The following is a 16,320-nucleotide window of genomic DNA, read 5'->3' as shown; positions in this document are numbered from 1 at the left end:
GTCTTCCTTAAAAAAGTAAAAAACAAGAAGAAATTGATGACAATAATTTGTTCTTGACAGTTTGGCAAGAACTCTGTGCCAAAGTGAGCTTGAGTATAGCAAGTAGACTTCAATTAAAAATGTATAAAAAATAAAGGCCAGAAATTTGAGCACTTTAGAGATTGCACCTAAGTGCACTATACCTTGTGACATTCTTTTCCATTAATAAAGCTATTACAATCATCATAACCTGCTTGTCTTTTTCCATGTGACAACCTGTGAACCTACTTTTGCCCCACCCTGTATGTGGCTTCCCTTCTAGAAAATCTACAATGAAGTCATGGTATTCATTTTACAAAGTAGTATGTCTTGGCTTTGGGCTCTTTGACCTTTGTTTTCCTTTCAATACAAGTTCTTTAATATTCTTTAATTTCACATATCTCATTCTATTATAGTATCTCATCTGTATGACACTTTTAAATCCTTTTTGGAATGAGGCAATGCTCTTTTTTTTTTAAGTTTATGAAGCCCAATTCACAGCCTGAGGGCACCTAGAAAGGGTGATGGCTATTCACCTCTTTGTCCTGGTGATGCTGGGCCATGTGTTTGCTCTGTATCAGAGCCTCCTGCTTTTGCTAACAATGGCTGAAATAATCTAGTGTGTTTCCTTAGGATGCATCACTAAGTCTCTTTTCCACCTCCGACAGAATGTGCTCTGAGCCAGGCACCCAAGAAAATAGTCATATGTGGTAGACCTAGAAGAGTTCTGTGTAGCTGAAGGGCAGTGACTGCAGAAGGCTACATGAAAGTGAGCCTAGGATGGAAATTGAGATAAAGAGCATCCCAGTGAAAGGGAACAGAAGGCATGAATATTTGGAGACATTGTGGGGGTAAGTTATGGATTCAAAGGTCATAGACAGAGAAGTGATGGAACAAGAGATAGAAATGAAGAGCTATGCAGCAGTCACATAACTAAAGACTATGCTAAGGAGTCTGGATTTTTATCCTGTAAACAATGGGGAGCCAATGAAGTGTTTTAAGCAGCGGAATATCTGGATCCTATTTGCACTTTGGAAAAATGCCTGTGACAGGGTGTGAAAGATTGATAATTTGGAGTAGGGTTATCCAGGCAAGATTCAGAGAAGGGTTAAAAATAAGGTAATGACAGGCAGTGATGAGTAAACTCTAGAAATGTTTGTGACATAGGCTTGGCAAAACCTATTAGCCACATTGAAGCAGAGGGTATCAATCTAATTCTTGGACTGGGCTCAGATTGCTCAGACTTAAAGAATTGATTAGATGGTGACATCACTGATAATAGACATTGGTAATGCTGAGTGGAAGGTGAATAGAGCAAGACAATAAATGCAGACATTTGAAGTGAGGTGCCCGAGGTACCTTCTATGGACAATGATAATGGTGGGATAAATGGTTGTTACCACATTTCTACAAAACAAGTAACTATATGTGCACTAAAAATCTGGAGAATACCATTAAGGAGAGGGATGAGGGTTTATAAAGATGTACATATAAATGTTAACAGTGATTGACTCCATGTTAGTGTTTTGTTTTGTTTTGTTTTTTGCTTATGTGCATGTTCTGATCGCTCCATAATGGTAATGTTTTAGTCTCATAATAATAATTTAAAAACATGGCTTTAAATTTTAAAAATGAAAAAGTATTATAACCAAATCTAAAAAAGATAACTGAGGATATGGAGCACAAAGTATGTAGAAGGATTCTGAGTGCACCTAGGACAACCCAGAAAGAGTGTGCACAGTGAGATGAGAACTGTGAATAGGTCTACAGGCAACTAAGGGACTCAGTAGAAATGAGGACCAATGACAAGAAAGTCTGGAAGAGAGGAGTGTCTCAGAAGCCTGAAAGCTCTAATACTATAGCTTCTAAGATAGTGGTTACGGGAAAATTTCTTACTTATACTTGAACTCCAACCTACTGGCACTCTATCTTCTAGCCAGAGTAGTGGCTGAATAAATGCTTATAAATAAATGCGATTCTAATTCCCTCTTAGCTTCCATTATCTGGACCCCTGTGGAATATGCTCTCTGGGATATTTTCTCTTAGAATATAATCAGGAAGGGTTTTCAGAGCTCACAAAAAGAGAAAGAAAACTCCTTACCCTTTAAGAGATTCATTCTCCCTGAGAGAGGCCATTTAATAAAGCTAAGATGAAATTCATCACATTGATTCTCAACTATGGAGGTCAAACTTTACAGCAGCAATACTAAGGTCTGAAGACAGAGTTTTACAAGCAAGTATCACTTTCAGCCCTATTAAAAATACCCCTCACAAAATTGGCTATAAAAAGGGCCATATGGCTGATCATTAATAATATAAACCCCTTCATGCCCTCTTGAAATTGATCCAAGTCATAGCAGATTATATAGAATATAAACATTGATCAGGTATGAAAACTACATAAATATCTTATCCTTTATGAATGGAGCAGGAAGAGAACATGAAAAAAGAAACACTTTTCTGGGCTTGTTGGATGTATAGCTTTTCACTTATAAAAATACTATGTTGTTATGTCAATGCCATAAAAATTTTAAACAAATGAAAACACCACAGTTGAGAGAAAGAGTGATGGTAGGAACAGGGAGCACCATAGCTTATGATTCTAAGCTCTTGGGAGACAAGAGTGAACAGGAAGAGCATCTGAACTTGTAACTCACAGAATGTGGCACAGTGTGCCTAAAGGGAAGGTAGAGAATAGAAGTCAGAGATCTTTCTTTCCTAATGCAAAGAAGTTATTCATGTATATGTTCAGCAATGGCTCATAACATGAAAATGTCCCCATGGAAGACATACCATTAGTAAGAGGGAACTTTCCTCCAGAACATGAAAATGAGTTTTCCTTCATTTGGAGCCACAGAAGCCTCAGGTTTTGCGATCGAGGGCAGAGAGAATTTTTGATAAGCCCTGTGAACTTCCAAATGGAATGAGATTTGAGAATTTTGCCTTCATTTTATTCCTGTGGAAACTACTGTATTCATATAGCAAGCAAAAATCATCCCAGCTGGAGGTAGATCATTTATCAACCAACTGTCCAAAAGTCAAGAACATACCAGCTACAGGGACAAGTGGATGGACCCTTTTATGTGAGAAGTCTTCCCAGAAGCCATTCATGCCACTGCTCACAAAGCATCACGAAGAGGAAGTGCCTCAGAAAAATGATGCTGAACCACGTGACCAACAAAAGGTAGTTAAGACACCTTTGGGCCAGAGGGCTGGACCAAGTTCACTAAGAAAGGGGTGAAGTGGAAAAATCTTGGCATTCATAGTGTGATTTACAAAACCTCCAGTACCTGCTTCTTGAGGGCTCTTTTCCAACAATGAACAAATCAGAGGTTTGTGCCTGGCATTCATGGTCAGTATGATGTTGTCACCTACATAGAAACTAAGGTGCTGCTAGATTGCTTCCTTAAATTCAATCACTACCAAGGACCACCCAGAAAGCAAACAGGGAAATAAATATAATCTAAGTCCTGTCCTTCATTTTTCAAAGGTTAAAATCAAGACCCATTGCTAAGAAGTCCTGAAGATTGAAACAGGGTAGTGGAAAGCCCAAGAAGTAGTTCCTGTCCAGTAATAAAAGGTGCCATGTGATGTCACTGGGAGGCTCTGGCAGCTTCATGTTTCCTGATCCAAATTTGGGTTATTGTAGGGTACCATTACAGAGAACAGATGGATATGAGGCACTAATCTTAAGATTTCAGGGGTCAGTATACTCTTAAGAGAAAGGACTTCACTGAAGGCTAATTTGTGAGTAGAGGCCTGGGAGGATCCCAGGGTAAAGGTAATGAGGTGAGAATTGGCAATAAAAGAATAAGATGATAATAGATAATGAGGAATACAGCAACATAGGGGCAGTAGTTTTGCAGGGTAGGGGTTTAATGGTAAGAAGGGGTAAAACACTTCCAAAGAGCATTGCAAATATCTGAATTAAAATAAGCAATTTACAATTGATGGCTGGAGAAGGGAGAGGTAGGAGAGAAAGAGGTTGTCCTTCAGCCAGAATAAAGCATATTGAAGGTTCCTATAGAATCCTGCTTTTGCATTACTGGAGGTAGGGCAGTAGCATTACCAGGCTTGCCAAAGAGAGTATTCTGGGCTCCTAAAACAGAGGCCACCATTCTGGGAGACCTAGCATAGAGAATGGAAGAGAATGTTCTATTTCCCCAATAATCTCTCAAATTCTAAGGCATGAGGAAAATTATCAGACATGAAGCCCATGATAGAAATAACCAAACATAGCACCTGGTATATAATAGGCACTCAAAAATATGAACAGCTTATAGATCACATAGAGCTCGAAGACTAGCTATTCCCTTCTTGAGAAACTTTGAGGTACTATGCTCCTAGGCTGACTAGGGAGTTCAGCATATACCCAAAATCCAAATCCAGAAGAGAAGAGGAATTCATCTTTCTGACTTGTTTTCAGGTTATGGCCTCTGCAAATCCTTTCTAGTTATATTCCAAGAGAAAAAGGCCCAGCAATACATTATTCATCAGTTGAGGCTGGGTGATGAAGGGTGGGTATGGTCCAGAACATATCAAGTCATTTATGAGGAGACTACCACAGGTTTTGCTCCGCAGAAAGAGGAAGTTTTGATGACAAGCTTCCTTAAAGCCAGTGGGATACACAAAGAAGACACTGAGGTAAGAGCACCTATGAAAACACTATCTGACCCTGGCTGGTCACACTGGACAGTGACCCTAGTGACCCCCTCCTACATACCTGGATACTACTAAGGGTCTCCCATGATGAAGGTGCTAACTACTGGTGCCCTCTCTGTTCCTAGTCAGTGAGGGCTTTGTCTTCTCTTGTAAATCCATTCCACCAAGTGACAGGGCAGATGGACTAATCAAGATTAAGACACCATCATGACCAGGAGGGCAAGAGGCCATGGACTGAAGAGGGCAAGTGTTGGTCCCCTTTGTTTGGGCCCCTCAGGAAAACTCAAGGCTAGAGGTGACTATCAGAGGATGGAGACCTCACTTTCAAGCATCTCACTCCAGTTGTCACAGAACAATAACCTCCTCTACATCAAATGGTCACACCAAACATAATGAGATTAAAATACCTCTAAGAGGACAATATTTCTAAGTCAAAAGAACATGTAAAAAACCTGGAGTCCAGATCTTGGAGTGTGCCCTCCTTTTCCAAGACCAAAGGTCCACCTCCATCCCTGTGCAGAGAGATGAGAAGGCTGCTATTTTTGAGAGCAAGAGAAGATTTCAGTGACAGAAACTGCCCTAGAGATTTCCCTCATGTCCTAAGGATCCAGGAATCCACTCTTTGTTGAGAGCCACTCATTCTGGTTCTAGTTCCAAGGATTGTCTCTCTAGGTTGTTTATTTTGGGAGTCCTCCTTTATGATTTATATTATACATGCATGTCAGTCATAAAAAAGGAAACATTATAGAAATGGCACTGGATCATTCTTTTTTCCTCCATCAAGAAAGCAAATAGGAGGAGGTTATCAGCAGGAGGGAAAATGTGGCCCAGATATGGGAAGAAGCCCAGAAATTTGGATTTGGAGTGAATATCCTTTGGTTTCAGGCATGAGGCCCAGTGACTCAGAAGTAATCTGAGCTAGAAGTCAGTTTCAGATATAATCTTCCAATTTTATATAAAGGGTTCAGAACTAGATCACAAGGTTGGCATCTGACTGACAAAGAAGTAATACACAATAAATTGAGGCATTCCAATAGATGACAAGAAATAGGTCCCCATGTGTTCTGAATCAGGGTTGAAATTCTTCTGACACTTGAATTGTCAGGAGAACTCATAACAGCAATAAGGGCTTTCTTGATGCAGATTCTGGCTGGCAGGATTCATGTGTTGTGGCAGCTATGAACAAATACACATGGACTACAGAAGTCCTGTGGAGAAAAAGGGATGGCATGGACACCACGCGAAATGATTCCCTATACTTTCTCTCTTACAAGATCAATGCCAAATCTTTATATTAAAGGTAAAGTAAATTGCTAATAATATTAAGGTACATCTTAAAAGGAAAAGAAAAATTTAAAAAACCAGCAACTCAAAGAGATGTGACCTTACTGAGCAACTGCCCAATGTACTTTCCTTGGAGGATGCTAAGGATTTGGGGTTGGCCTTTTCTACGGAAACTCAGTGCTTTATTACAGCACCAGGCAGCAGGAACTAGCTCCTTCTCCCTAGTTGGTTCTTCCTTGAACTTCTGGCTAGTGACTGGCAATTACAAAAGAAATGTAAGAGTATAGACCTAGTGATCCATCTGATAGAAACAAACCAAAAAAAGGTCAGTTTGTCTCAGAGACAGTAACTACAGAATGAGTCACCAGTTACAGTAGAGATATGTCCCTCATTCAAGTTCTGAGGAATCCATACCATGTCAACTAACAGAAGCAGGAAACAGAAGATATCCATCCCCAACCATGGAGAACAGAGTATACAAGCACATTAAGAGCAGCAGAAAGAAAAAAAAAAAAACTAAGCAAAGGAAGTAAGAGTAGAAAAGCGGAAACATCAAATTATATTAAGGGGAAGGAAGGAGAAGCACAGTCAAGAAGTCAACTTCAGAATTTCTAGGGAAATGTCTCACCTGGCCTATGGCAGCCTCCAAGGTGCAATATTGAAGGTCACAGGGGCTGCAGAGAAGATGGGGAATGAACACTGACACCATATTCTATGCCTCACCAGCTAGCATAAAAACAATTCTTGAGGAGGTGGGAGAGGTACCCCTCCCCTGCTCAGATTCTGCTCCCTAATGGAGCTGCAGTCCAACCAGAAAGAAAGCCTGGCCAATTGGATTCCACCCAAGGATCTCTTATGAAATACCTCCCTAGGGGTGGATTCTAGAACCAAGACTTTGGTGATATTCTGGGGAAGTACCAATTGTGGTAAATGTATTGCATATAATTAGCTGAAACATAAAATAGCCAGATTTCTTCAGATCATAGGTATGCATCTGAAAGGGAGGGTGGAGAGGAGCAATGAAGGTAAGAAAACAAACAGAAGAAAAGAACAGTTCTCCAGATGCTGCATGGCTCCTCATAGGAAGAAGACATGCCAGTTCAGCTCAAACCATGTTAAAACCTCTTGACCTTTCCAGGGTTGCATGACGGAGTTCCCATTGAAAAGAAGGGATCAACGGACCTCTTTAAAATGAAGGAAGTGAGGTTCTGGGCTTCTTTTATATAGTAGGGAGTTTCCTCTGGTCTAGAAAACCAAATGGTTGTGAATGAATGATGATTCTTTCCAAAACTCAAGACCTGCCATGACAAAAGAAGTGGGGAGAAGTAGACTGCTGCACAAGAGTTAAGCAGAACAGAGGGAAGAGAGAGCTATTCCCAAAGAAGATATAGTCTCTCATGGAAGAGCCCCTCTCAGCTAGCTCTCAGGACGAGGTTATCCCAGGAGGCTCAAGTTTGATCAGGCAAAGCCCTCCCAGACATAAGGAACAACTGGGAAAAGAAATAATACTGGTTCAGTCACAGCACCTATTCAGATAATACTCTTGGGTGTCATCTCCAAAAACATGTCTATTTAATAGAGCCCACTATTTCTGTAGACAATGACCAGGAAATAGACTTGAACTCAACATTAGGGACAAGTTCTCCAAGTACCAGCTATGTTAGGAGTAAGATGGGCCATCACTCAGGACCTTTGACTCTCGGCAGAATTGGTCAAGTTCCTTATACCCCTTGGTATCAAGACTAGGAGTACCAACTATATCACCTACAAGAGGAGAAACTGGAAAGTATTGAGTGATTTTGTCCCACATGAGAGTTTGGCCCCTGTGGACAAATAAGATAACCAAAGAGAGAAGAACAAAGAGCCAGGCCCTTGGAATGGGCATCAAACTAGGATATAAATCTTGGTCTTTTGTTGAAGTGGCACCTCACTTGGGATAGTTTTTCATGTGCAATAACCTTTGGTATCTAAACAATCAAAAACCTGAGGAATAATATATAAATTCGTGCCATCGTCCTTCATTGATTGAACCCCAACATTTCTGAATATCTGTGACCTGACACAAAGAGCAGGGAGGACCAGAGATTCTATATTGAATACACAGTTATAATTAGAATTCTGATATAGGCCCAAATTGGTCTGTAAGATTGAACTCTTGGCTCTCGAGACTACTAATGTGTCTTCTTTTTGGGGAGTTTCTGTACCTCATCCCCCTACCCAAGTCATATTACAGTTATAGGCACACTAAGCAATATCATACCAAGCTCTTCTACTCTCCTACCTTTCTTCTTAGGTACCCTACTCCCTGTAAGAACCCTGGGCTCTACCATAACTAGGACAGATGCAGAGGGACCAGCTAATACATGGAGTTTCTGCAGCATCTGCCTTGGAATCCTGCCAAACCCTAGCCTGAAGACCCGGGCTTTTGTAGCAGCTAAGCCTGTGATTGAATATCTTTTGGATGCCTGTCTATAATGGGACCTCCAGATTCTTATTTGCTTTAAGACTCTGATGTTGGAAAGGAATATATTTCCACCATGAGAGGAAGTTACAAGGAAGCAGATTTTAGTTTAATATTTGAGGCAATAATTTTTCCAGGCTGGAGCTGTTCTACAAAAGATTCAATAGACAAAGAAGAGAGGGTTGTGGGAAAGGACTCAAGCAAGATAGGTAACTAGCACCAGGATCACCAAGGAAGGATTCCTGCTTTAGGTCATTGGCTTCTATACCCAAGATCTGCATTGCTAAGCTATTAGGGGCATGGACCACATCTTATTCATCAGTTCCTAGTGGAGTTCTTTAAATGTTTTTATAAATCTCCTCATAATTGCATGTCTAGTGGAGAGGCCATTGAAAGTTGCTCATCACTGGACTATTTTACCTAAAAGGGCCCAGCCATGTCATGCCTGAAACTCACTGATGGTTTTTAGGGAAAGAGCTCCAAAGAAGTTTCTAATTTTTGCAGCCTTGGTAGAAAATGGATTTTATCCACAAATCCAAAATCTCAAAGTTGGAAGAAAGAAGGAGGATAAATCTATTATAATAGCATCTGACAGTGGAAAGAATGGAACAGAGAGCATGGGTGAAGAGATCATTCATATGGTTGATACTTAGTCTCTGGAAAAGGGCCCTGACCCATCAAATGATTCTAGATTTATGCAAAAGTACACCCCTTTGCCCTAAATATAACAGTGAGTGGATAAAATACAAATAGAACTATTAAATTTCATCCCTTCTGCAAATCTATTTAAAGTGCACATAAAGAAAACTAAAAAAAAATATTCACTATAGAAAAGCAATTCCAAAAGTTCAGCTGCAAGGTAATATTCATATAACTATTATTTAATACAAATTTAAATGAGGGAGAGTATCCAAATGTTGTGTTAAACTAAATCCATTCCTTTCCCCCTGTTAATCAAGTGTAGTGAATGTCCTTATTGCAGGATAGCAAGTTTTTAAAATCCTGTGCCTTTTTTTTTTTGTAGACACACAGCATGCAATACCCAAATGTGATCATTCTGCAGGTCTCTTCATTGGATACAGTACTATGTTAGTCTTTTAAATTCCTGTTTGTCCACTGCTATGAATGTTTATACATTCATGATGGCCATCACTTTTATTCTGACCTTGAGTTTACTATGAGGCCAAGAATGAAAGCCAGAAAATATCATGTGGGAAAGGTGGTTCATCTAAACAACATGATATATGATTGTTTCATCACATCACTAGAAGATAAAAAGGCAGATCTTATCCCTATCCACTCTGATTTTTCTCCTTGTTTTATTTAGTGATATACCTTTCAGAAAGCACAAATAAAGGGAGACCCTTCTCTCTCTTTAGGTTTCACATCACACATACACACACAGTGCAACTATATGAGCTCTGACCCAAAAGACTTCCGACCTCCACAAAGAAGAACCACAGAGCCCCATACACAACCTTAAACTTCTCCAAAACTGGAACTCCTGTCCAAATTTAGGACCATTCTTTGCAATATATCTTTACTAATCCAGAGCCAACAATAAAACTAACTTGAAATAAAAGAACAGAAAAGCTTCTGAATGCACATATTGCAGAGATACTAAAAGGCATGCAAAGGGACATGGGAAATATTTGTTTTCTCAAAACTAAGACCCAATCAGCTGGGTAGGTTTGTTAGGAAAACTAGAATGTTTGGGGCAGACCAGCCCTGGAAGGAAAACACAATATACGAATTCCCCAGTAGTATGCAATAGGCAGAGGCATATCCACAGTAAAGACCCAGTGGTCAGGTTGCAAGTAGAGAAGCCAGTGAGGGAGCACAGCACTGCATCATGAGAGAGTGGCAGCCATGGCGGGCAAGTGTCTGGTGGCATGGGTACACACTCAACTACAGGGACTGAAGCCCAGAGTCAAGACTCTTATATCCCAAGAGTGTGAGAAGATCCTGGCAGATCATGCAGAAATGGGAAATGTGAAGGTTATATGCAAGGATAAGGGAATGAGACAGTTACTGGAATGTGGTAACAGGAGGAAGACATGAGACACCTTAGTATGACAATCACTGACTTGAAGCTGAGATATTAAACCTTGAACTCCAGGCTTAATCCCAAGGCTGAAGGGCAGTGAAGGGGGCACTAAAATAATAACTGTATAATTAACAGCACTGTCCACTAAAAAAATGTCAGAGTATAAGAATAACTAGTAGCCTGGCTGGCATAGTTTCAGTGGATTGAGCACAGGCTGCGAACCAAAGGGTCGCAGGTTCAATTCTCAATAGGGGCACATGCCTGGGTTGCAAGCCAGGTCCCTAGTGGGGGCCACATGAGAGGCAACCACACATTGATGTTTCTCTCGTCTCTTTTCTCTCCCTCCCTTCTCCTCTCTAAAAAAAAATAAATAAAATCTCTAAAAAAAAGAATAACTAATATACTTTGCATTCACCTCCATCCACCTTATAATATTTATATGCAATAATATTCATTGAAGGCCTACTGTTTACTATGTGCTATACTGATTCTAGATTTCAATCCTGAAACAAGACACAAATCCTACTCTCAGGTATTAACAGAAGTGGTGACTCTTTTGTTTCTGTTGTGTTTCTGATGAGATGTTCATAACACCAGCCCCCATTACTATACAACTACCTAAGAGGTGGGACATTTTAAGTAGGCCTGATGAAGCTTTAGGAAGGAAGAAAGGAATCTCTATGCCAGACCCTAATCTCAGCATCCTTTTCTTGAATAGTATCGTTGAGAAATAAGGGAGTAACAACTAACCCCAAATCTAAGGCAGGCATCATCTAGTCTCCATCGTTATTATTTCTGGCAATCCCATGCTCTGTCAGGGATGGAGACATGACCCAACTAGTCTCCCAAGTGGAAAGTGGAAAGATTGTCAAGGGTCAGTTGGGTATCGAGTAACTGGTTATTACATGAAGATACAGTAGGCAAAAAGGCCTGACTGACCAAGACTGGGTCAAAAATGCAGAGTAAAGCCTCATGACCACCATCCTGAGAAGGATGGCTTCAAAGAGGATGGCTGAGAGGCAGAAAGAGTTCAAAGCAAAAAGCAAGACCAGCTTCCTTACAAAAGCAATGCTATGTGTAGGGTTCAACCAAGGTCTTGGCAGTTGGCCTCTCTCCCCATGTGGAACCTCTTTAGCCCTAAAATTCTAAACCAAACTGTTGTAAGGACCCTGAGGAAAGAGCCCTTCTCAGCAAAGACCTGCTTTCACTGTCAATATCTGAGCTGGAGAACTATCTGGGCATATTAGTGACTAATGTGACATGGCAGCTAAGCAACTGGGCTTCCTCCAGGAAGGAGACAACCTCCAGATTTAGGGTTGAAAACGCACCTCCCACATATTATGCTCCCATAATATGGGAGCATATCTTGGCTTTTGAAAATTCAGAGAACAGAGCTGCACACCTAGAGAAAATGGTAACCTCTAAGTAGAATCACAGGGCATTCATGCTACAAAGGGGAGCATTGGGGCAAGAGGGGGGTTTGAAGAGGAACATACGGCATTCTCCCTCATCTCCACAGATGTTAACAGAAGCAGAAACTCAAAATATTGTCCCAATCCATTGAAACTACTTGTTTTCTCTGTGTGTACATATATGTGTAGTATAAAAAGCTAATAAATTTGCTAGTCTTTCCTTGGTTCTTTATCCATAAGTGTTAAAAGGCAATATTAAACCAAAATTTTAGTAATTTTTTGTTGGGGCCCGCCTTGCCTGGTTTCAGGAAGCTGCAACCCCCCATAGCTAAGGCTGAATGAGAGACCTCCGAACCAGGAGACACTAAGGAGATAAGCTTATCTCCCTGGTGGGAGCATTGCCTGATCCTTGCCTGGCCCCCATTGCTTGGTGGGTTAGCCAAAGACCAGTAACATTCCTCAGAGGAGGATGAATCTAAGACAGGCACGATCATGTGAGGAGGCCCTCAGAGAAGAGACTCAGGGGGCTGTGGAAATGAGGGGATGCTCAACCCCTGACCCCCGGCTTTGACAAAGCCTGAGTCCTTATTCTACCTGTGAGAAATCTAAATCTCCCGGCTGCCTTTGTCTCCTCTGCCCAACTCAGGCCTGTGGCAATTGACAAGGGGCGGTGCAGTCCAGACCAGAGGCAGTGGAACTCCTGGGGTAATTAGATCTGAAGCAGAGAATATGCAAGATCCTATGAAATCTGCTTGCTAAGAATGCTCTTAAATTAGAATATGAAGGCACGGGCAGATAATGAAACTAGCCTTTTAGGTCCTGTAGCTTTTAGGTGATAAAACCCCAAACTCAGCATGAGCCTTTCAGCTCTTTGAAAGTTACCTACTTGTTTGATCTTCCCTGCCAGACTGTAATCAACAAACTGTATCTGTGTTCTTAATAAAAGCCTGCTTGGGTGGGAAGGCGCGACACTCTCCCCTTGAGAGAGTGGCCATTCCATCCCTTTTCCGCCACACAGGACACGGTAATCCATGTGAATGTCTCACGTCTCATCCATGATGCCGAGGACAACTGTGGGCCAGTGTCTGCATCAATTTTTTAGTTACTAAAATGTAATTTTCTGTTCTTTGCACTTTTTTTTACTTGCCTAATAGTTTCTAAATGATTATGTTTAATATGATGACATTGGTTCACAGTTGATACTCATTTTCAGGTAATGGTCTTCTAAGTGTCTTGTTGATTGTTTGCCATCAGCCGGTCCCTTTCAACAGCATGCTTTTAGCCACAAAGGAATTTATTAGTGAGTAAAAAAATGTTTCTTTATAAATACATCCAAAACCTCTCCCAATCTATTTTACATTCCTGCTTTCCTAAACTTAGGGGTGAAAATTTTCTGAAGGTTAAAGTTTTAAAAACTAAAGCCACCTAAGATACAATCTGGCTCCTGTGCTGGGAAACTTGCCACAGGAATGCTCTCATGGTCCAGGTTCAATTCAAAATCTGAAGGGAAAGAAAGCTGTACCTCGCTGAGCTTTCTCCTCTCTGCTCTCCTCAAGCAGAAAGGAGGATGCTTCTCTGCAATGCTCAGCACCTCCATTCCACAAAATCATGGGGTTTATTTCCAGGGTCCTAATGAAAAACCATTTAAACTTTAACAAAAGGTTATTTCCAATGAGAAAGGTTATTTCCAATAAGAAATTCATGTAGAAAGACTACATGAAATCTTTCCGAGAGGCCAGTTTTTTCATCCTTTACAAGACTATTGATTCATTTCTGTCTCAGGGCCTTTGCTATTTGCTCCATGATATGGAATGCCCTCTGCCCTGGTGTCCTGCTGATCAAACCCTATTTCAACCAAGACCTAGCTTCAGATCTACCTCCCCCCCCCCTGCCCCCCACTACAAATTCTCTTGGTCTTATAAATCTGCCCCCTCTTCCCTCCACCTTCAAACATGCAAGTATTTCTCTTGCAGCAGGGCAGGAATCCCATGACATAGTATTATTCAATGCACAAAAGTTCTAGGGGCACACAAGACAGCTTCAGCAAGAAGGTCTCACATTCCCTGTGCAGCTGAGTCCGTGTAGTTTAGGGGAAAATACACCTGTTGGGACGGAATCCTTCTCTGACACTTACTTGCTATGTAGCCTTAGGCAGATTACATTTCCACCATATTTCCCATTCAAAAAGCTTCATGGACCTGTTAAAAATGGTTTAGATGACAGTTGCTCTTCTAAACACTGGAGCTACAAACATGAGTAGGATAAAGCCCCCAATCTTGACAAAGCTCAGGCTGTAGATAAGTTATTTGCCATAGCCTCAGGCTCTTTAAGGAAAATGGTTACATGGCATTTGGAGAAGAGTAAGCTGAAAACATTGGGGGAGAAAGTGGAGTGTGGGGCAAATTCAGAGTTGCATATATGTGCAAAAGGCTGGAAAAGGGTGACAGTAGTAGGAATTGAGATGGGGATTTAAGAATTATTCCAAGTGGAATAACATTACAGGATTTGGTTCATTTCAGACTTAAGTGGATGAAGAAATCCTGGCTCAATTTCTAGCCAAGAAGACAGGTGCAAGCACTGATAGAAATGGGGTAACCAAGAAAAAGAGTTGGTTTGGGTAGTGGGAGAGATCACACTCTACAGAGAATACCACAGTATGTCTTACAGAAATGACTAATGTCAATCTTAAAGTTCAACAGCTTTTTCTTTCACAGCCCCACTGATCCTTTTCCTCCCTCTATCCTTGTCCCTCCTGATTTATCTCTAGAAAGTTCAGTGGTGAATTGAACAATCACTTGGTTTGCTAGACAGTAACCTTAGCATAGGCTGTCCCATGTTTCCCTTAACCATTTCTCTGAGATTAAAAATATGTAACTGCCCTCTCAAGCTGCCTGGGAAAAGCAAGGCAGGCTGGTACATTACCATTGGAGGGTGGTGCTTCCACATTCTAAGCCGATAACTGCCACCTAGGTCCAGCCAGAATCTATCTACCTTTTCTGAAACCCCTAGCCCTGACCCCTTCCCCAATACTGATCATGCTCACTACAGATTAAGAAGGTGATTCCTTAAAAAGTCCCTAATTTATGTAGATAAAAAAATTAAGTATGTATTTGCTTTGACCTATTAAGGAAGTAATCAGAAGTACACATAAATATATTAGCTAGATAAATATCTATTGAGGAGCCCTTTAATATTCAAAAAAAAGCAGCAAAAAATGCAATAACATTCTGAATCAAATCAAGAAGAGGAGTATTTACAGTAAATAAATTGTCATATATCCACATACTGGAATATTATACTGACATCTAAAGTGTTGTAAATTCATTTTAAAGGCACAGGGAAATATTTGAAAACACATTTTAGGGTAAAAGATAACAGAATTACCTGTAATTTTGTTTTCAATTATTGTAATATATATTACAATCAAACATATGCATACACACATAACCAATGAAAAATAACCTGGGAGGTCATAATTATTATTATCTCTAGATAGAAAATTTACAGATAATTTTTATTTTCTTTTTTGTATTTTTCTGTATTTTCCAGTTATTTTTGAAATATTTTGTAATCAGGAGAAAAATTTCAAAATAAAGGGAAACATGCCACAAAATAGGCCACATCTTGGAGGGACAACCTGTAGGGATGGCATGTAAGCCATGGAGCATTTATTCCTCAGCACTTAAGAGGATATTTTTTCCTGTTTAAAATCTGAGATGATCAGTCTCTCTATCTCTTATCTGAGAACTTGGATTTCCAAGCCTTTTTTTCAGGTTCAGAGCTTCTCTTTTTTTTTTTTTTTTTTTTTTTCTTTTTTTTTAATATCTTTTATTGATTATGCTATTACAGTTGTCCCATTTCCCCCCTTCTCTCCCCTCCACCCTGTACCCCCCTCCCACCCACATTTCCCCCTTTAGTTCATGTCCATGTGTTATACTTATGAGTTCTTTAGTTTCTACATTTCCCGTAGTATTCTTGCCCTCCCCCTATCTATTTTCAACCTACATTCTATGCTACTTATTCTCTATACCTTTTCCCCCTCTCTCCTCCTCCCACCCCCCTGCTGCTAACCCTCCATGTGCCCTCCATTTCTGTGGTTCTGTTCCTGTTCTAATTGTTTACTTAGTTTCTTTTGGTTTTGCTTTAGGTGTGGTTGTTAATATTTGTGAGTTTGCTCTCCTTTTACTATACATGTCTTTTCTTTATCTTCTTTTCTTAGATAAGTCCCTTTAGCATTTCATAAAATAAGGGCTTGGTGATGATGAACTCCTTTAACTTGACCTTATCTGAGAAGCACTTTATCTGCCCTTCCATTCTAAATGAGAGCTTTGCTGGATAGAGCAATCTGGGATGTAGGTCCTTGTCTTTCATGACTTGGAATATTTCTTTCCAGCCCCTTCTTGCCTGTAAGGTCTCTTTGGAGAAATCAGCTGACA

This window comes from Phyllostomus discolor, chromosome 3 (genome assembly GCF_004126475.2).
Source record: "Phyllostomus discolor isolate MPI-MPIP mPhyDis1 chromosome 3, mPhyDis1.pri.v3, whole genome shotgun sequence".
NCBI classification, from domain to species: Eukaryota; Metazoa; Chordata; class Mammalia; order Chiroptera; family Phyllostomidae; genus Phyllostomus; species Phyllostomus discolor.
Note: the sequence above shows the minus strand (reverse complement) of the source record.